General features: G+C 44.9%; 6 non-coding genes across 6 annotated transcripts; 4 read left to right on the top strand and 2 right to left on the bottom strand.

Moving 5' to 3' along the window:
* The first annotated feature begins 1,165 nt into the window (after positions 1 to 1,165).
* trnal-caa (transfer RNA leucine (anticodon CAA)) lies at positions 1,166 to 1,247 on the top strand. Its single transcript has one exon. It is a non-coding gene; the product is annotated as a tRNA-Leu (tRNA).
* A 1,449-nt stretch (positions 1,248 to 2,696) lies between these two features.
* trnav-aac (transfer RNA valine (anticodon AAC)) lies at positions 2,697 to 2,769 on the top strand. The gene has a single exon. It is a non-coding gene; the product is annotated as a tRNA-Val (tRNA).
* A 3,218-nt stretch (positions 2,770 to 5,987) lies between these two features.
* On the top strand, positions 5,988 to 6,060 carry trnav-aac (transfer RNA valine (anticodon AAC)). Its single transcript has one exon. It is a non-coding gene; the product is annotated as a tRNA-Val (tRNA).
* Positions 6,061 to 7,714: 1,654 nt separating this feature from the next.
* trnal-aag (transfer RNA leucine (anticodon AAG)) lies at positions 7,715 to 7,796 on the top strand. Its single transcript has one exon. It is a non-coding gene; the product is annotated as a tRNA-Leu (tRNA).
* A 6,052-nt stretch (positions 7,797 to 13,848) lies between these two features.
* On the bottom strand, positions 13,849 to 13,930 carry trnal-uag (transfer RNA leucine (anticodon UAG)). The gene has a single exon. It is a non-coding gene; the product is annotated as a tRNA-Leu (tRNA).
* A 3,220-nt stretch (positions 13,931 to 17,150) lies between these two features.
* On the bottom strand, positions 17,151 to 17,232 carry trnal-uag (transfer RNA leucine (anticodon UAG)). Its single transcript has one exon. It is a non-coding gene; the product is annotated as a tRNA-Leu (tRNA).
* Positions 17,233 to 21,268: the final 4,036 nt, after the last annotated feature.

A 21,268-nucleotide genomic window follows, 5' to 3' on the forward strand; every position in this document is an offset into this window, starting at 1 on the left:
CATAACGGGGATCAAACCAACATTTCAACAAACTGTTGGAGGAGACCAGCAGAAACGGCAGCAGCGGGACACAAAACCACGCCACTGTCGAAACGGGAACCTGGATGTAGCGCGATAGACTGCTCGATCACACTTTTCCAGCGTCAGCAATTGTCTGCTGCATAAGAAAAGGTGCAAAGTCACATGGGGTGAGTTGGAAACTCGAGATCATAAGTTTAAGGTGAGTGATCTGAAATTGACAAAGGACCCGAGGCACATTTCTCACACACAAGGTTATACATGTATGGAATGAGCTACCAGAGGAAGTGGAGGAGGCTATGGCACTCAGAAAACTGCAATGGTAATCGGATGAGTTTCTGGATAGGATGGGTTCAGAGGGATTGAGGCCAAATGCTGGGGAACGGGACTTGTTTAACTTTGGCTATGTGGTGAACATGGATGAGATACACAGAAATATCACTTTCCACGCGGTGTACCCCAATTACGTTGTGTTGCTTACACCGGTTTTAAAGGATTAAGTTTTAGCGGAGTTTGCCGTCGCAGTCTGTGCCACAATCATTTAGTCTGGTCGACAGCTCACGGGAAAGGTAGTATTGTGAAACACTGCAGAAACGAACGACTTCCTTACTTTTGCTCCGACTGACCATACTTGGTGAAATTTTCCCAGATCCTCAGCTGAGGATATTTGCTGCTGGAAGTGACACAGTGATTGAAACGTTGCTGCACGGTATAATGTGGAACACGGCCTGCTGAGCTTTGTGCATTTTCCCTGTAGTCCGGTGTGTTTCATGTTCCCTGTAAACGTGAAAGTTGTCCTGTTTCGAGCAATGGGTGAAATCATTCAGCAAAGCAAGAATCGAAATTGAAGTAATGTCAAGCAGCTCATGGTGATTTGACCCAATCATAACCGAACATATATTCTCACGCAGTCAAAGATACATTTCTGGTTGAAAAGGGTCTGAGAAGATAGACACAGCTTACCATTGATTTTTGTCCGGATTGATGGGCTTTCATGATCTGCTGCGAAATTGTCATTGTAGCTGGGCACATCCCAGCAGCTGTGCGAGTCGGAGAGGGATCATGGAACCCTTTTCATGTGACTGAGCATGTGTGGTTATGCAGGAGCACAATTCGAAATGCAAGAAAATGCGCGGTCGCGCTGTCTGGTAGTGTGGCCGAGCGGTCTAAGGCACTGGATCCAAATTCCAATCCTGAAGAAGGCGTGGGTTCGAATCCCACCACTGCCATTTCCACTGGTCAACTCCACCGCTGCAGCTTTGTTAAAATCCCCGCTGCATTGATATTCTAGGGGAATTAACTGTGGTGAATGTTGTGGAGTCTCTCCGCTGTCATGATGGTGCTCGCTGCAGCAAATCGCAAACAGCTCAGCGCTTGGTTTACGTTCCAGGCAAGTTGAGTTTTTACTGGAACCGAATGGAGACTGTTATTTCATCGCTGTTGTGAAACAAAGTCCAGCGCTGAGTCGATTCATCGTTATTTGGCTTTCTGGCGAATGGGAAATTCTTTCCACTGAATATGTTATTGAATTTCTCCCATTTCCTTCATTTCCGTCTTGGAGACACCGGAAGGGAAAGGTAATCTAATCGAGACTGTGATTGGTGAAATTCACTTTTTTATGGCTCATACTTATTATATTCTTTCTTTCTCTCTTTTCAGCATTGTCTGGGAAGTGGTGGTGCACTAAGGCTGCAGTATGTTTGAAAGAGTAGTTTGGAATTGCCCAGTTGTTAGTTGCGAGGTTACTTTATGCCTCATGCCCTCGGACTGTCTCACATTTAGCATTCATGCTTCGCTGTGTCTGAACATGCATTAGGTATGCCAGTTTTGTTTGTGTTCCGTGTTAAATGCTTTCTGAGGTAACTTCCAGCAGCAAAAATCCTCAACTGAGGATCTGGGAAAACTTCACGAAGTATGGTCAGTCACAGCAAAAGTAAGGAAGTCGTTCGTTTCTGCAGTGTTTCACAATACTACCTTTCCCGTGAGCAGTCGAACAGTCTAAATGATTGTGCTACAGACTGCGACGGCAAGCTCCGCTAAAACTTAATCCTTTAAAACCGGTGTAATCCTTTCAAACACAACGTTATTGGGGTACACCGCGTGGAAACAGATACTTCGGTGTATCTCATCCATGCTCACCACATATCCAAAGTTAAACAAGTCCCGTTCCCCAGCATTTGGCCTCAATCCCTCTGAACCCATCCTATCCAGAAACTGATCCGATTACCATTGCAATTTTCTGAGTGCAATAGCCTCCTCCACTTCCTCTGGTAGCTCATTCCATACACGCACAACCTTGTGTGTGGGAAATGTGCCTCAGTTCCTTTGTCAATTTCAGAGCACTCACCTTAAACCTATGCTCCCGAGTTTCCAACTCACCCTAGCTTGGGTAAAACACGTAAATACTCAGTTCAAAACCCTTCCATAAAATCATGTCGCAGCCGTTATGCTGCCGGGAAACTTGTCCCAGCCTATTCCACCTCACTCTACAGTCCAAACATTGACCACATTCTTGTCTATATTTTGTCACCAATTTCACGTTTGTTTTTTAAAAATTTTTCAAGATGTCAATTACCCTGGACAACAACGCGCTATTGGAAAAAGAAAGGTGAAACGTAGAATGGCTTCAACTTTCAGTGCTGGATGCCACAGAGCCGCGGCGCGGTCGGCACAGGTTTGTTTCTGTAGTGTAGTGGTCATCACATTTGCCTAACACGCGAACGGTCACCAGTTCGAAACTGGGCAGAAACTGCTTTGTTCTTCAATTGCAGCCTTTTACACGGACAAGAACGGAGCTTTCTTGCTTGCTTTCCCATCTGCAAACCTGCCTTCGAAATCGCTGGAACAAATCTGCTCTCTTTGTGAAATGTAAGGCAATTCCATTAAATTCGTTTGCAAAGCATTGTAAAGGTTTTCTCCAAGCTGGGTCTGATCATATGCCATTCTGTTTGAGAGTGTAGTTACCGCGTTCTGAATCTTCCACAAAAAGCAGTACCGCATTTGCATTCCTTGCGCAGGCGGGCCGGTTCAAAGACAGCGAAGAAGCTGATGAGCTGGTGTCACAGTGCACCACGGATTCCTCAACTGGTCTGTCTGACAAATGTACCCCAAAGTCGTCTCTGCAAGGCCTCATTTGGAAGCTGCCTGTCGTTATTCAACGTGCGAGAATTGGCAGCAGAGGTGCTGAATCATGGTTTGGATCAGTTCGCACGTTATAGTGACTCATTCAATCAGCAACAGCAATGAAAGAAATTACACTCTCAGAGGAACCTCTGGACTTGTGATTTCATAGCGTCGCTAGTATTAAGGTGAGCCCCGAGATCTAAGCCAAGTTGGAACTGTAACGGAGGAATTGACAGAGAGGCTACAGAATGACATCGCAACCTTTTGGTTTTCTTTAAATCACTGACGAGCAGGAAAATGTAAACGGGAGGGCGAGTGGGAAAGTGAGGCAGTTGCAGCTCTGGTGAAACTCCTTCTTTGTGAGTCACTCAGCAACAAGAGACGTGAAGGTGACTCATGCGGGAGAGCTCTTCACATTGAGAACAAAAAGCACTCAAGGGCAGTTAGCACCTCTTCCGCAGTGGGGGTGGGGTGAGTAGGAACTTCTGTTACCATGTTCAGAAACTGCCTTTTAAATTGACGTGAGCAGAAACTTCATTTCTAATAAGCATCATGGAGTTTAGCTAAATTTTTTGAGTCGCTTCTTGTCGATTCCCACACAGGTTTCCTATTCAGTTGGTATCGATGTGGCTCATGTCCAGGTGTGAACATCCCTGCAGCCAATTGCACGGTTAAGGTAAAAGGCAAGGAAAGTGGCATCTCGAACTGGCCCCGAGGTCAGAGCATCCTCCCAATGTGATCTGTCGTTCTCAGGTTGTAATGCTACCTCCGGTTTTAGAGTGGAGAACATTCTTTGGAACTCTTATTCTGCAAAACAGACACAGTGACTGAAACGATGATGCACGGTATAATGTGGAACACGGCCTGCTCAGCTTTGTGCATTTTCTCTGTAGTCCGGTGTGTTTTGTGTTCCGTGTAAATGTGGAAGTTGTCCTGTTTCCAGCAATGGGTGAAATCATTCAGCAAAGCAAGAATCGAAATTGAAGTAATGTCAAGCAGCTCATGGTGATTTGACCCAATCATAACCGAACATATATTCTCATGCAGTCAAAGATACATTTCTGGTTGAAAAGAGTCTGAGAAGATAGACTCAGCTTACCATTGATTTTTGCCTGGATTGATGGGATTTCATTATCTGCTGCGAAATTGTCATTGTAGCTGGGCACATCCCAGCAGCTGTGCGAGTCGGAGTGGGACCATGGAACCCTTTTCATGAAACTTAGCATGTGTGGTTATGCAGGAGCACAATTCGAAATGCAAGAAAATGCGTGGTTGCGCTGTTTGGTAGTGTGGCCGAGCAGTCTGAGGCGCTGGATTCAGGTTCCATTCCTGAAAGGGGCGTGGGTTCGAATCCCACCACAGCCCTTTCAGCTGGTCAACTCCACCGCTGCAGCATTGTTAAAATCCCCACTGCGTTGATATTCCAAGGGAATTAACTGTGGTGAATATTGTGAAGTCTCGCTGCTGTCACGATGGTGCTCGCCTCCCCTGCCGAAAATCGCAAACAGCTCAACGCTTGGTTTACGTTCCAGGCAAGTTGAGTTTTTACTGGAACCGAATAGAGACTGTTATTTCATCGCTGTTGTGAAACAAAGTCCTGCGCTGAATCGATTCATCGTTATTTCGCTTTCTGGCGAATGGGAAATTCTTTCCACTGAATGTGTTATTGAATTTCTCCCATTTCCTCCATTTCCGTCTTGGAGACACCGGAAGGGAAAGGTAATCTAATCGAGACTGTGATTGGTGAAATTCACTTTTTTTATGGCCCATACTTATTATATTCTTTCTTTCTCTCTTTTCAGCATTGTCCGGGAAGTGGTGGTGCACTAAGGCTGCAGTATGTTTGAAAGAGTAGTTTGGAATTGCCCAGTTGTTAGTTGTGAGGTTACTTTATGCCTCATGCCCCGGACTGTCTCACATTTAGCATTCATACTTCGCTGTGTCTGAACATGCATTAGGTATGCCAGTTTTGTTTGTGTTCCGTGTTAAATGCTTTCTGTTTGCGATTCGCTCAATACATTACGAGTTAACAGGGGTTCTGAGGTAACTTCCAGCAGCAAAAATCCTCAACTGGGAATCTGGAAAAATTTCACGAAGTATGGTCAGTCACAGCAAAAGTAAGGAAGTCGTTCGTTTCTGCAGTGTTTCACAATACTACCTTTCCCGTGAGCAGTCGAACAGACTAAATGATTGTTATACAGACTGCGATGGCAAGCTCCGCTAAAAAGTAATCCTTTCAAACACAACGTTATTGGGGTACACCGCGTGGAAACAGATACTTCGGTGTATCTCATCCATGCTCACCACATATCCAAAATTAAACAAGTCCCGTTCCACAGCATTTGGCCTCCATCCCTCTAAACCCATCCTATCCAGAAACTGATCCGATTACCATTGCAATTTTCTGAGTGCAATAGCCTCCTCCACTTCCTCTGGTAGCTCATTCCATACACGCACAACCTTGTGTGTGGGAAATGTGCCTCAGGTCCTTTGTCAATTTCAGAGCACTCACCTTAAACCTATGCTCCCGAGTTTCCAACTCACCCCAGCTTGGGTAAAACACGTAAATACTCAGTTCAAAACCCTTCCATAAAATCATGTCGCAGCCGTTATGCTGCCGGGAAAGTTGTCCCAGCCTATTCCACCTCTCTCTACAGTCCGAACATTGACCACATCCTTGTCTATATTTTGTCACCAATTTCACGTCTGTTTCTTTTTTTAACTTTTTCAAGATGTCAATTACCCTGGATAACAACGAGCTGTTGGAAAAAGAAAGGTGAAACGGAGAATGGCTTCAACTTTCAGTGCTGGATGCCACAGAGCCGCAGCGCGGCCGGCACAGGCTTGTTTCTGTAGTGTAGTGGTCATCACATTCGCCTAACACGCGAAAGGTCCTCAGTTCGAAACTGGGCAGAAACTGCTTTGTTCTTCAATTGCAGCCTTTTACACGGACAAGAACGGAGCATTCTTGCTTGCTTTCCCATCTGCAAACCTGCCTTCGAAATCGCTCGAACAAATCTGCTCTCTTTGTGAAATGTAATGCAATTCCATTAAATTAGTTTGCAAAGCATTGTAAAGGTTTTCTCCAAGCTGGGTCTGATCATATGCCATTCTGTTTCAGAGTGTAGTTACCGCGTTATGAATCTTCCACAAAAAGCAGTACCGCATTTGCATTCCTTGCGCAGGCGGGCCGGTTCAAAGACAGCAAAGAAGCTGATGAGCTGGTGTCACAGTGCACCACGGATTCCTCAACTGGTCTGTCTGACAAATGTACCCCAAAGTCGTCTCTGCAAGGCCTCATTTGGAAGCTGTCTGTCGTTATTCAACGTGCGAGAATTGGCAGCAGAGGTGCTGAATCATGGTTTGGATCAGTTCGCACGTTATAGTGACTCATTCAATCAGCAACAGCAATGAAAGAAATTACACTCTCAGAGGAACCTCTGGACTTGTGATTTCATAGCGTCGCTAGTATTAAGGTGAGCCCCGAGATCTAAGCCAAGTTGGAACTGAAACGGAGGAATTGACAGAGAGGCTACAGAATGACATCGCAACCTTTTGGTTTTCTTTAAATCACTGACGAGCAGGAAAATGTAAACGGGAGGGCGAGTGGGAAAGTGAGGCAGTTGCAGCTCTGGTGAATCTCCTGCTTTGTGAGTCACTCAGCAACAAGAGACGTGAAGGTGACTCATGCGGGAGAGCTCTTCACATCGAGAACAAAAAGCAATCAAGTGCAGTTAGCACCACTCCCGGAGTGGGGGTGGGGTGAGTAGGACCTTCTGTTACTATGTTCAGAAACTGCCTTTTGAACTGACGTGAACAGAAACTGCATTTCTAATAAGCATCATGGAATTTAGCAAAATTTATTGATTCGCTTCTCGTCGATTCGCACACAGGTTTCCAACTCAGTTGGTATCCATGTGGCTCATGTCCAGGTATGAACATCCCTGCAGCCAATTGCATGGTTAAGGTAAAAGGCAAGGAAAGTGGCATCTCGAACTGGCCCCGAGGTCAGAACATACTCACACTGTGATCTGTCGTTCTCGGATTGTAATGCTACCTCCGGTTTTAGGATGGAGAACATTCTTTGGGACTCTTATTCTGCAAAACAGACACAGTGACTGAAACTATGCTGCACGGTATGATGTGGAACACGGCCTGCTCAGCTTTGTGCATTTTCCCTGTAGTCCGGTGTGTTTCATGTTCCGTGTAAACGTGATAGTTGTCCTGTTTCGAGCAATGGGTGAAATCATTTAGCAAAGCAAGAATCGAAATTGCAGTAATGTCAAGCAGTTCATGGTTATTTGACCAAATCATAAGCGAACATGTATGCTCACGCACTCACAGATACATTTCTGGTTGAAAAGAGTCTGAGAAGATAGCCTCAGCTTACCATTGATTTTTATCCGGATTGATGAGCCAGCATTATTTGTTGCGAAATTGATATTGTAGCCGTCACATCCAAGCAGCCGTGCGAGTCGGAGAGGGATCATGGAACCCATTTCACGTGACTTTCCATCTGTTGTCATGCATGAGCTCAATTGGAAATGCAAGAAAATGGGGGTTCTGCACGCCTGGTAGTGTGGCCGAGTGGTCTAAGGCGCTGGATTAAGGCTCCAGTCTCGACAGTGGCGTGGGTTCGAATCCCACCACTGCCATTTCTGGTGATCAGCTGCAACGTCACAGCTTGTGAAAATGCTGTTTCCGCTCCCGCTGTACTTCTGTTCACTAAAAAATTTGGTTTACTTCCCAGGGAATTAACTGTGGAGTGGGAAAGTGCCAAATTGTCTATGTGACCGTGTTCGCCTCCCGCGTGGAAAATTGCAAACAGCTCTACTGTTGCTTTATGGCCCAAGCATGTTGAGATTTTACTGGAACCGAATGGAGACTGCTATTTCATCGCTGTTGTGAAACAAAGTCCTGCGGTGAGTCGATTCATCGTTATTTGGCTTTCTGGCGAATAGGAAAATCGTTCCGATGAATTTTGATGTCATATGTTATTGAATTTCTCCAATTTCCTTCGTTTCCGTCCCGGAGACACCGGAAGGGAAAGGTAATCTAATCGAGACTGTGATTGGTGAAATTCACTTTTTGTGGCCTATTTCTTTCTCTCTTTTCAGCATTGTCTGTGATATGGTGGTGCACTGAGGCTCAAGTATCATTGAAAGAGTAGTTTGGAATTGCCCTGTTGTTAGTTGTGAGATTACTTTATGGCTCATGCCCTCGGAGTGTCTCACATTTAGCATTCATGCTCACTGTATCTGAAAATGCATTTGGTCTGCCAGTTTTGTTTGTGTTGCGTGTCAAATGTTTTCTGTTTTGCGATTCGTTCAATACATTACGAATTAACAGGTTTTCTGAGGTAATTTCCAGCTGCAAAAACTCCTCAACTGAGAATCTGGGAAAATTTCACAGAGTATGGTCAGTCGGAGCAAAAGTAAGGAAGTCCTTCGTTTCTGCAGTGTTTCACAATACTACCTTTCCAGTGAGCAGTCGAACAGACTAAATGATTGTGTCACAGACTGCGACGGCCAGCTCGGCTAAAAAGTTATCCTTTTAAAGCCGGTGTAAGCAACACAACGTTATTGGGCTACACCGCGTGAAAACAGATACTTCGGTGTATCTCGTCCATGCATACCACACAGCCAAAATTAAACAACTCCCATGAAACAACGAGCATTTGGAAACAGAAAGGTGAAAGGTAGAATGTCTTCAACTTTCAGTGTCGGATACCACTGAGCTGCAGCAGGGGCGGCTGTGGGCTTGTTTCTGTAGCATAGTGATCAGCACGTTCACCTTCCGCAAGATAGGTTCCCGCGGTCGAAACTGTTTTGTTCTTCATCTGCAGCCTTTTACATGGACAAGAACGGAGCTTTCCTGCTTGCTTTCCCATCCGCAAACCTGCCTTCGAATTTGCTTGAACAAATCTGCTCTCATAGTGAAATGCAATGCATTTCCATTTGATTACTGTGCAGAGCATTGTAAAGATATTCTACAAACTGCTTCTGATCATGTGCCATTCAGTTTGAGCGTGTAGTTACCGATCCTTCCACGAAGAGCAATACTGCATTTGCATTCCTTGCTGAGGCGGCCCGGTTCAAAGACAGGGAAGAAGGTGATGCGCTGGTGTCACAGTGCACCACGGATTCCTGAACTATTCTGTCTGCCAAATGTACCCCAAAGTCGTATCTGAAAGGCCTCATTTGGAAGCTGTCTGTCGTTATTCAAAGTGCGAGAATTGTCACCAGAAGTCCTGAATCATGTTTTGGAGCATTTCGCACGTTAGTGGCTCATTCAATCAGCAACAGCAATGAAAGAAATTGCACTCTCAGAGGAAGCTCTGGACCTGTGCTTTCAAAGCTAGTATTAAGGTGCGCCCCGAGATCTCAGCCATGTTGGAATTTAAACGGAGGAATCGACAAAGAGGCTGCAGAATAACATCGCATCCTTTTGGTTTTCTTTAAACTACTGATGAGCAGGAAAATGTAAACGGGGAGAGCGACTGGGAAAGTGAGGCAGTCACAGCTCTGGTGAAACTCCTTCTTTTTGAGTCACTCAGCAACAAGAGGCGTGAAGGTGACTCAGGCGTGAGAGCTCTTCACATCGAGAACAAAAAGCAATCAAGTGCAGTTAGCACCACTCCCGGAGTGGGGGTGGGGTGAGATAATTAGCTTTTGATTTCAGTTACTATGTTCAAAAACTGCCTTTTAAATTGAGGTGAACAGAAACTGCATTTCTAATAAGCACCATGGAATTTAGCAAGATTTATTGAGTCGCTTCTCGTCGATTCGCAAGCAGGTTTCCAACTCAATTGGTATCGATGTGGCTCATGTCCTGGTGTGAACATCGCTGCAGCCAATTGCACGGTTCAGGTAAAAGGCAAGGAAAGTGGCATCTCGAACTGGCCCCGAGGTCAGAGCATCCTCACACTGTGATCTGTCGTTCTCGGATTGTAATGCTACCTCCGGTTTTAGGCTGGAGAACATTCTTTGGGACTCTTATCCTGCAAAACAGACACAGTGACTGAAACTATGCTGCACGGTATGATGTGGAACACGGCCTGCTCAGCTTTGTGCATTTTCCCTGTAGTCCGGTGTGTTTCATGTTCCGTGTAAACGTGATAGTTGTCCTGTTTCGAGCAATGGGTGAAATCAATTAGCAAAGCAAGAACCGAAATTGCAGTAATGTCAAGCAGTTCATGGATATTTGAACAAATCATAAGCGAACATGTATGCTCACGCACTCACAGATACATTTGTAGCTGAAATGAGTCTGAGAAGATAGCCTCAGCTTACCATTGATTTTTATCCGGATTGATGAGCCAGCATCGTTTGTTGCGAAATTGAAACCGTCACACCCAAGCAGCCTCTGAGAACATCAATGCAGCACTCAAGTGGATCAGCTGAAATGGCAGTGGTGGGAATCGAACCCACGCCCTTTTCAGGGCTGGAACATGGATTCAGCGCCTTAGACCGCTCGGCCACACTACCAGACAACCTGCGTTCCCATTTTCTTGCATTTCGAATTGTGCTCCTGCATAACCACACATGCAAAGTCGCATGAAAAGGGTTCCATGGTCCCTGTCCGACTCGCACAGCAGCTGGTATGTGCCCGGCTACAATGTCTATTTCGCAGCAGATAATGAAAGCCCATCAATCCAGACAAAAAGCAATGGTAAGCTGTGTCTATCTTCTCAGACTCTTTTCAGCCAGAAATGTATCTTTGACTGCGTGAGAATATATGTTCGGTAATGATTTGGTCAAATCACCATGAGCTGCTTGACATTACTTCAATTTCGATTCTTGCTTTGCTGAATGATTTCACCGATTGCTCGAAACAGGACAACTTTCACGTTTACACGGAACACGAAACACACCGGACTACAGGGAAAATGCACAAAGCTGAGCAGGCCGTGTTCCACATCATACCGTGCACTATATTTTCAGTCACTGTGTCTGTTTTGCAAAGAATGTTCTCCACCCTAAAACCGGAGGTAGCATTACAATCCGAGAACGACAGATCACCTTGTGAGGATGATATGACCTCGGGGCTGGTTCGAGATGCCACTTTCCTTGCCTTTTACCTTAACCGTGCAATTGGCTGCAGGGATATTCACACCTGGACATGAGCCACATCGATACCGACTGACTTGGAAACCTGTGTGGGAAGCGACGAGAAGCGACTCAATAAATCTTGCTAAATTCCATGGTGCTCATTAGAAATGCAGTTTCTGTTCACCTCAATTTAAAAGGCAGTTTCTGAACATAGTAACTGAAATCAAAAGCTAATTATCTCACCCCACCCCAATTCCGGGAGAGGTGCTAACTGCACTTGATTGCTTTTTGTTCTCGATGTGAAGAGTTCTCAGGCATGAGTCACCTTCACGTCTCTTGGTGCTGAGTGACTTACAAAGAAGGAGTTTCACCAGAGCTGCAACTGCCTCACTTTCCCACTCGCCCTGCCCGTTTACAGTTTCCTGCTCGTCAGTGATTTAAAGAAAACCAAAAGGTTGCGATGTTATTCTGCAGCCTCTCTGTCAATTCCTCCGTTTCAGTTCCAACATGGCTTAGATCTCGGGGCTCACCTTAATACTAGCGACGCTATGAAACCACAAGTCCAGAGGTTCCTCTGGGAGTGCAATTTCTTTCATTGCTGTTGCTGATTGAATGAGTCACTAACGTGCGAACTGATCCAAACCATGATTCAGCACCTCTGCTGCCAATTCTCGCACGTTGAATAACGACACAGAGTTTCCAAATGAGGCCTTGCAGAGACGACTTTGGTTTACATTTGACAGACAGACTAGTTCAGGAATCAGTGGTGCGCTGATCAGTAGCACCAGCGCATCAGCTTCTTCCCTGTCTTTGAACCGGTCCGCCTGCGCAAGGAATGCAAATGCGGGACAGTTTTTCGTGGAAGGGATCAGAACGCGGTAACTACACTCTCAAACAGAATGACTTATGATCAGAACCAGGTTTTACAATGGTTCTGATCAGAACAAGCCTTTACAATGCTTTGCTCACTAATTAAATGGAAGTGCATCACATTTCACAAAGAGAGCAGATTTGTTCGAGCATTTTCGAAGGCAGATTTGCAGATGGGAGAGCAAGCAAGAAAGCTCCGTTCTTGTCCGTGTAAAAGGCTGCAATTGAAGAACAAAGCAGTTTCTGCCCCGCTTTGAACTGGGGACTTTTCGCGTGTGAGGCGAACGTGATGACCACTACACTACAGAAACGAGCTTCAGCCGAGCGCGTTGCGGCTCTGTGGCATCCAGCACTGAAAGTTGAAGCCATTCTACGTTTCACCTTTCTTTTTCCAATAGCTCGTTGACTACAGGGAAATTGACATCTTGAAAAAGTCAAAAAATATAGACTGAAATTAGTGACAAAATATAGACAAGGATGTCGACAATGTTTGGACTGGAGTGTGAAGTGGAATAAGCTGGGACAACTTTCCCGGCAGCATAACGGCTGCGACATGGTTTTATGGAAGGGTTGTAAACTGAGTATTTACGTGTTTCACACAAGCTAGGGTGAGTTGGAAACTCGAGAGCATAGGTTTAAGGTGAGTGGTCTGAAATTGACAAAGGACCCCGACGCACACTTTCCACTCACAAGGTTGTGGGTGTATGGAATGAGCTACCAGAGGGAGTGGAGGAGGCTATTGCACTCAGAAAATTGCAATGGTAATCGGATGAGTTTCTGGATAGGATGGGTTTAGAGGGATTGAGGAGAAATGCTGTGGAATGGGACTTGTTTAATTTTGGTGATGTGGTGAGCATGGATGAGATACACCGAAGTCTCTGTTTCCACGCGGTGTACCCCAATAACCTTGCGTTGCTTACACCGGTTTTAAAGGATTACTTTTCAGCGGAGCTTGTCGTCGCAGTCTGTAGCACAATCATTAAGTCTGTTCGACTGCTGACGGGAAAGGTAGTATTGTGAAACACTGCAGAAACGAACGACTTCCTTACTTTTGCTCCGACTGACCATGCTTCGTGAAACTTTCCCAGATCCTCAGTTGAGGATTTTTGCTGCTGCAAGTTACCTCAGAACCCCTGTTAACTCGTAATGTATTGAGCGAATCGCAAACAGAAAGCATTTAACACGGAACACAAACAAAACTGGCATACCTAATGCATGTTCAGACACAGCGAAGCATGAATGCTAAATGTGAGACAGTCCGAGGGCATGAGGCATAAAGTAATCTCACAACTAACAACAGGGCAATTCCAAACTACTCTTTCAAACATACTGCAGCCTTAGTGCACCACCACTTCCCAGACAATGCTGAAAAGAGAGAAAGAAAGAATATAATAAGTATGGGCCATAAGAAAGTGAATTTCACCAATCACAGTCTCGATTAGATTACCTTTCCCTTCCGGTGTCTCCAGGATGGAAATGCAGGAAATGGGAGAAATTCAATAACATATGCAGTGGAAAGATTTTCCCATTCGCCGATGAATCGACTCACCGCCGGACTTTGTTTCACAACAGCGATGAAATAGCAGTCGCCATTCGGTTCCAGTAAAACCTCAACTTGCCTGGAACATAAACCAATTGCTGAGCTGCTTGCGATTTTCTGCAGGGGAGTCGAATAACATCATGGTAGCTGAGAGACTTGACAACACTCGGCACCTGTCCACAGTTAATTCTCTGAGAACATCAATGCAGCGGGGATCAAAGCAGCATTCGAGTTGACCAGCTGAAATGGCAGCGGTGGGATTCGAACACACGCCCTTTTCACCACTGGAATCTAAATCCAGCGCCTTAGACCGCTCGGCCACACTACCAGACAGCCTGAGCGCCCATTTTCTTGCATTTCGAATTGTGTTCCTGCATAACCACACATGCAAAGTCACATGAAAAGGGTTCCATGGTCCCTGTCCGACTCGCACAGCAGCTGGTATGTGCCCGGCTACAATGTCTATTTCGCAGCAGATAATGAAAGCCCATCAATCCAGACAAAAAGCAATGGTAAGCTGTGTCTATCTTCTCAGACTCTTTTCAGCCAGAAATGTATCTTTGACTGCGTGAGAATATATGTTCGGTAATGATTTGGTCAAATCACCATGAGCTGCTTGACATTACTTCAATTTCGATTCTTGCTTTGCTGAATGATTTCACCGATTGCTCGAAACAGGACAACTTTCACGTTTACACGGAACACGAAACACACCGGACTACAGGGAAAATGCACAAAGCTGAGCAGGCCGTGTTCCACATCATACCGTGCACTATATTTTCAGTCACTGTGTCTGTTTTGCAAAGAATGTTCTCCACCCTAAAACCGGAGGTAGCATTACAATCCGAGAACGACAGATCACCTTGTGAGGATGATATGACCTCGGGGCTGGTTCGAGATGCCACTTTCCTTGCCTTTTACCTTAACCGTGCAATTGGCTGCAGGGATATTCACACCTGGACATGAGCCACATCGATACCGACTGACTTGGAAACCTGTGTGGGAAGCGACGAGAAGCGACTCAATAAATCTTGCTAAATTCCATGGTGCTCATTAGAAATGCAGTTTCTGTTCACCTCAATTTAAAAGGCAGTTTCTGAACATAGTAACTGAAATCAAAAGCTAATTATCTCACCCCACCCCAATTCCGGGAGAGGTGCTAACTGCACTTGATTGCTTTTTGTTCTCGATGTGAAGAGTTCTCAGGCATGAGTCACCTTCACGTCTCTTGGTGCTGAGTGACTTACAAAGAAGGAGTTTCACCAGAGCTGCAACTGCCTCACTTTCCCACTCGCCCTGCCCGTTTACAGTTTCCTGCTCGTCAGTGATTTAAAGAAAACCAAAAGGTTGCGATGTTATTCTGCAGCCTCTCTGTCAATTCCTCCGTTTCAGTTCCAACATGGCTTAGATCTCGGGGCTCACCTTAATACTAGCGACGCTATGAAACCACAAGTCCAGAGGTTCCTCTGGGAGTGCAATTTCTTTCATTGCTGTTGCTGATTGAATGAGTCACTAACGTGCGAACTGATCCAAACCATGATTCAGCACCTCTGCTGCCAATTCTCGCACGTTGAATAACGACACAGAGTTTCCAAATGAGGCCTTGCAGAGACGACTTTGGTTTACATTTGACAGACAGACTAGTTCAGGAATCAGTGGTGCGCTGATCAGTAGCACCAGCGCATCAGCTTCTTCCCTGTCTTTGAACCGGTCCGCCTGCGCAAGGAATGCAAATGCGGGACAGTTTTTCGTGGAAGGGATCAGAACGCGGTAACTACACTCTCAAACAGAATGACTTATGATCAGAACCAGGTTTTACAATGGTTCTGATCAGAACAAGCCTTTACAATGCTTTGCTCACTAATTAAATGGAAGTGCATCACATTTCACAAAGAGAGCAGATTTGTTCGAGCATTTTCGAAGGCAGATTTGCAGATGGGAGAGCAAGCAAGAAAGCTCCGTTCTTGTCCGTGTAAAAGGCTGCAATTGAAGAACAAAGCAGTTTCTGCCCCGCTTTGAACTGGGGACTTTTCGCGTGTGAGGCGAACGTGATGACCACTACACTACAGAAACGAGCTTCAGCCGAGCGCGTTGCGGCTCTGTGGCATCCAGCACTGAAAGTTGAAGCCATTCTACGTTTCACCTTTCTTTTTCCAATAGCTCGTTGACTACAGGGAAATTGACATCTTGAAAAAGTCAAAAAATATAGACTGAAATTAGTGACAAAATATAGACAAGGATGTCGACAATGTTTGGACTGGAGTGTGAAGTGGAATAAGCTGGGACAACTTTCCCGGCAGCATAACGGCTGCGACATGGTTTTATGGAAGGGTTGTAAACTGAGTATTTACGTGTTTCACACAAGCTAGGGTGAGTTGGAAACTCGAGAGCATAGGTTTAAGGTGAGTGGTCTGAAATTGACAAAGGACCCCGACGCACACTTTCCACTCACAAGGTTGTGGGTGTATGGAATGAGCTACCAGAGGGAGTGGAGGAGGCTATTGCACTCAGAAAATTGCAATGGTAATCGGATGAGTTTCTGGATAGGATGGGTTTAGAGGGATTGAGGAGAAATGCTGTGGAATGGGACTTGTTTAATTTTGGTGATGTGGTGAGCATGGATGAGATACACCGAAGTCTCTGTTTCCACGCGGTGTACCCCAATAACCTTGCGTTGCTTACACCGGTTTTAAAGGATTACTTTTCAGCGGAGCTTGTCGTCGCAGTCTGTAGCACAATCATTAAGTCTGTTCGACTGCTGACGGGAAAGGTAGTATTGTGAAACACTGCAGAAACGAACGACTTCCTTACTTTTGCTCCGACTGACCATGCTTCGTGAAACTTTCCCAGATCCTCAGTTGAGGATTTTTGCTGCTGCAAGTTACCTCAGAACCCCTGTTAACTCGTAATGTATTGAGCGAATCGCAAACAGAAAGCATTTAACACGGAACACAAACAAAACTGGCATACCTAATGCATGTTCAGACACAGCGAAGCATGAATGCTAAATGTGAGACAGTCCGAGGGCATGAGGCATAAAGTAATCTCACAACTAACAACAGGGCAATTCCAAACTACTCTTTCAAACATACTGCAGCCTTAGTGCACCACCACTTCCCAGACAATGCTGAAAAGAGAGAAAGAAAGAATATAATAAGTATGGGCCATAAGAAAGTGAATTTCACCAATCACAGTCTCGATTAGATTACCTTTCCCTTCCGGTGTCTCCAGGATGGAAATGCAGGAAATGGGAGAAATTCAATAACATATGCAGTGGAAAGATTTTCCCATTCGCCGATGAATCGACTCACCGCCGGACTTTGTTTCACAACAGCGATGAAATAGCAGTCGCCATTCGGTTCCAGTAAAACCTCAACTTGCCTGGAACATAAACCAATTGCTGAGCTGCTTGCGATTTTCTGCAGGGGAGTCGAATAACATCATGGTAGCTGAGAGACTTGACAACACTCGGCACCTGTCCACAGTTAATTCTCTGAGAACATCAATGCAGCGGGGATCAAAGCAGCATTCGAGTTGACCAGCTGAAATGGCAGCGGTGGGATTCGAACACACGCCCTTTTCACCACTGGAATCTAAATCCAGCGCCTTAGACCGCTCGGCCACACTACCAGACAGCCTGAGCGCCCATTTTCTTGCATTTCGAATTGTGTTCCTGCATAACCACACATGCAAAGTCACATGAAAAGGGTTCCATGGTCCCTGTCCGACTCGCACAGCAGCTGGTATGTGCCCGGCTACAATGTCTATTTCGCAGCAGATAATGAAAGCCCATCAATCCAGACAAAAAGCAATGGTAAGCTGTGTCTATCTTCTCAGACTCTTTTCAGCCAGAAATGTATCTTTGACTGCGTGAGAATATATGTTCGGTAATGATTTGGTCAAATCACCATGAGCTGCTTGACATTACTTCAATTTCGATTCTTGCTTTGCTGAATGATTTCACCGATTGCTCGAAACAGGACAACTTTCACGTTTACACGGAACACGAAACACACCGGACTACAGGGAAAATGCACAAAGCTGAGCAGGCCGTGTTCCACATCATACCGTGCACTATATTTTCAGTCACTGTGTCTGTTTTGCAAAGAATGTTCTCCACCCTAAAACCGGAGGTAGCATTACAATCCGAGAACGACAGATCACCTTGTGAGGATGATATGACCTCGGGGCTGGTTCGAGATGCCACTTTCCTTGCCTTTTACCTTAACCGTGCAATTGGCTGCAGGGATATTCACACCTGGACATGAGCCACATCGATACCGACTGACTTGGAAACCTGTGTGGGAAGCGACGAGAAGCGACTCAATAAATCTTGCTAAATTCCATGGTGCTCATTAGAAATGCAGTTTCTGTTCACCTCAATTTAAAAGGCAGTTTCTGAACATAGTAACTGAAATCAAAAGCTAATTATCTCACCCCACCCCAATTCCGGGAGAGGTGCTAACTGCACTTGATTGCTTTTTGTTCTCGATGTGAAGAGTTCTCAGGCATGAGTCACCTTCACGTCTCTTGGTGCTGAGTGACTTACAAAGAAGGAGTTTCACCAGAGCTGCAACTGCCTCACTTTCCCACTCGCCCTGCCCGTTTACAGTTTCCTGCTCGTCAGTGATTTAAAGAAAACCAAAAGGTTGCGATGTTATTCTGCAGCCTCTCTGTCAATTCCTCCGTTTCAGTTCCAACATGGCTTAGATCTCGGGGCTCACCTTAATACTAGCGACGCTATGAAACCACAAGTCCAGAGGTTCCTCTGGGAGTGCAATTTCTTTCATTGCTGTTGCTGATTGAATGAGTCACTAACGTGCGAACTGATCCAAACCATGATTCAGCACCTCTGCTGCCAATTCTCGCACGTTGAATAACGACACAGAGTTTCCAAATGAGGCCTTGCAGAGACGACTTTGGTTTACATTTGACAGACAGACTAGTTCAGGAATCAGTGGTGCGCTGATCAGTAGCACCAGCGCATCAGCTTCTTCCCTGTCTTTGAACCGGTCCGCCTGCGCAAGGAATGCAAATGCGGGACAGTTTTTCGTGGAAGGGATCAGAACGCGGTAACTACACTCTCAAACAGAATGACTTATGATCAGAACCAGGTTTTACAATGGTTCTGATCAGAACAAGCCTTTACAATGCTTTGCTCACTAATTAAATGGAAGTGCATCACATTTCACAAAGAGAGCAGATTTGTTCGAGCATTTTCGAAGGCAGATTTGCAGATGGGAGAGCAAGCAAGAAAGCTCCGTTCTTGTCCGTGTAAAAGGCTGCAATTGAAGAACAAAGCAGTTTCTGCCCCGCTTTGAACTGGGGACTTTTCGCGTGTGAGGCGAACGTGATGACCACTACACTACAGAAACGAGCTTCAGCCGAGCGCGTTGCGGCTCTGTGGCATCCAGCACTGAAAGTTGAAGCCATTCTACGTTTCACCTTTCTTTTTCCAATAGCTCGTTGACTACAGGGAAAATGCACAAAGCTGAGCAGGCCGTGTTCCACATCATACCGTGCAGCATAGTTTCAGTAACTGTTTCTATTCGAGATGCCACTTTCCTTGCCTTTTACCTTAACCGTCCAATTTACTGCAGAGATGTTCACACCTGGACTTGAGCCACATGGATATCAACTGAGTTGGAAACCTGTGTGGGAATCGACAAGAAGCGACTCAATAAATTTTGCTAAACTCCATGGTGCTTTTTAGAAATGCAGTTTGTGTCCAAGTAAATCGAAAAGGCAGTTTCTGAACATAGTGACAGAAGTTACTGCTCACCCCACCCCCACTCCGGAAGTGGTGCTAACTGCACTTGGTTGCTTTTTGTTCTCGATGTGAAGAGCTCTCACGAATGAGTCACCTGCATATCTCTTGTTGCTGAGAGACTCACAAAGAAGGAATTTCACCAGAGCTGCAACTGCCTCACTTTCCCACTCGCTCTCCCCGTTTACATTTTCCTTCTCGTCAGTGATTTAAAGAAAACCAAAAGGATGCGATGTTATTCTTGCCAATGCAAGCAGATTGCCAAATCTTAGTTTTAAAATCTTGCTGCAACTGTTCTGATCTTAATGAAGGCACACATGGGATTCAGTGCAGTAATGATCCCCTAAACTGGAGAAGGAAATCCTTGCCTTCAAGAATACGTCTGGAATGTTCACTGATTCATCCCAGTGATGGCAGGACTGTCCTCTGGAAGCATATGAGTAAAATCTTTCAATGTTCCATGGAGTTTCGAATGAGTGGTGAAGGGAAAGTCTCCATTCACAAATTAATCATTCAGTAGAATTCAATACAGGGACCCATGAAATGATGAACACATTGAAAAATAACATGGACGTGCGATACACAACAGCTAAGACAATTACTATGTGAAAAAACTTTGATTTCAGATCCACGGTGGCCTTTGGTGATGACATTTACTGTCCAGAACCAGTCTGCACTGGAATGACTGGAGACACACTATGAAGTATTTGAAATTGAGTCGCCTTTAGAAATAGTTGAGGCTCACTCAGGGCACGGGGAGTTAGAGATGCTGGCCTTACAAAACTTTCAAACATTTCATGGAAGAATAAAGGGAGTGATAGATAATTTTCGATCCTACGGAGATGATGTTCATGAACTGGATAGATAATAATTTACCTGAGTGGAGTTTATACATAGTGACGTCATATTTAAAAAGCAAAGAGTTCATAGTGTAACTGTAAAATCTTCAGGTCACCCTCAGTGGGAGCATTGTGTGTAATCCTTGTCCTCATGCTCCACCAAAAACATGTAAAGAGGTTAGAAAGGACACCGACGCTGTTTCCTGGATAGCAAGATATTAGAAAGCCAAGTGACGTTGTTTACTGAGACATAAAAATATCAGAAAGGATGCAAACGGGATGATGGAAAGAATGAGGGAGTTTATTCACGAGATCTGGAAATGCTGGAGCAGAAACACCCAAGTTTGAAGTCAACAAATGAGATTTTCACATAACGTGAGGTTTGAATGACTAAATCAGGGAAATCCCCTCTTTCGAGTGAATCAATAACTTTAGTTAGAGCTTCAAAACCATTTGTGAATGATTAAGAAAAGTTTGAATGAGAGTTTCTTCCCATCAATAGAGTTAGTTAAATCGTGAACGACTTTTCAGAAATAAAACGTAGAAGCTGATTTCACAATGTTTTAAAAGATACACGAACAAACATACAAGGAGGGCATTTACCATTGAGAGAAAGTCAGTGTGGTTGCGTAACAATTTCGAATTTGGTTGACTTCAGACACAAAGACATTTCATGAACACGGAGAACTAATTAAGCTTGAGTAAAAAAGTTCATGGATTGGTAAGGTGTGGCGTGTTATTCAAGGTGAAACTCTGTAAACGGAGCTGATGTCCTAAAATAACTGCAGACAGAAGTTATATCCGAATGAGACGGAATTGAATCGTCACTTGGATTTGCAACACCTACTTTAAAGATTCGATCACATTCACATGATGTTATGTATATTTCGTACATTCTTTACTCCACCCAAGAAATGCACCAAGAAGACTCTGTCGTATTGTATTGTTAACCCTCTGTACTTCTCTGCAGCACGCCATTGAAGATAAAATATGCTCAGGCCAAAATTCAATTCAATACAATATTCAATCGGTCCAATGTGATTTTTCTTTTTTGATTTTT

Source organism: Hemiscyllium ocellatum, unplaced genomic scaffold (genome assembly GCF_020745735.1).
Source record: "Hemiscyllium ocellatum isolate sHemOce1 unplaced genomic scaffold, sHemOce1.pat.X.cur. scaffold_148_pat_ctg1, whole genome shotgun sequence".
Taxonomy (NCBI): Eukaryota; Metazoa; Chordata; class Chondrichthyes; order Orectolobiformes; family Hemiscylliidae; genus Hemiscyllium; species Hemiscyllium ocellatum.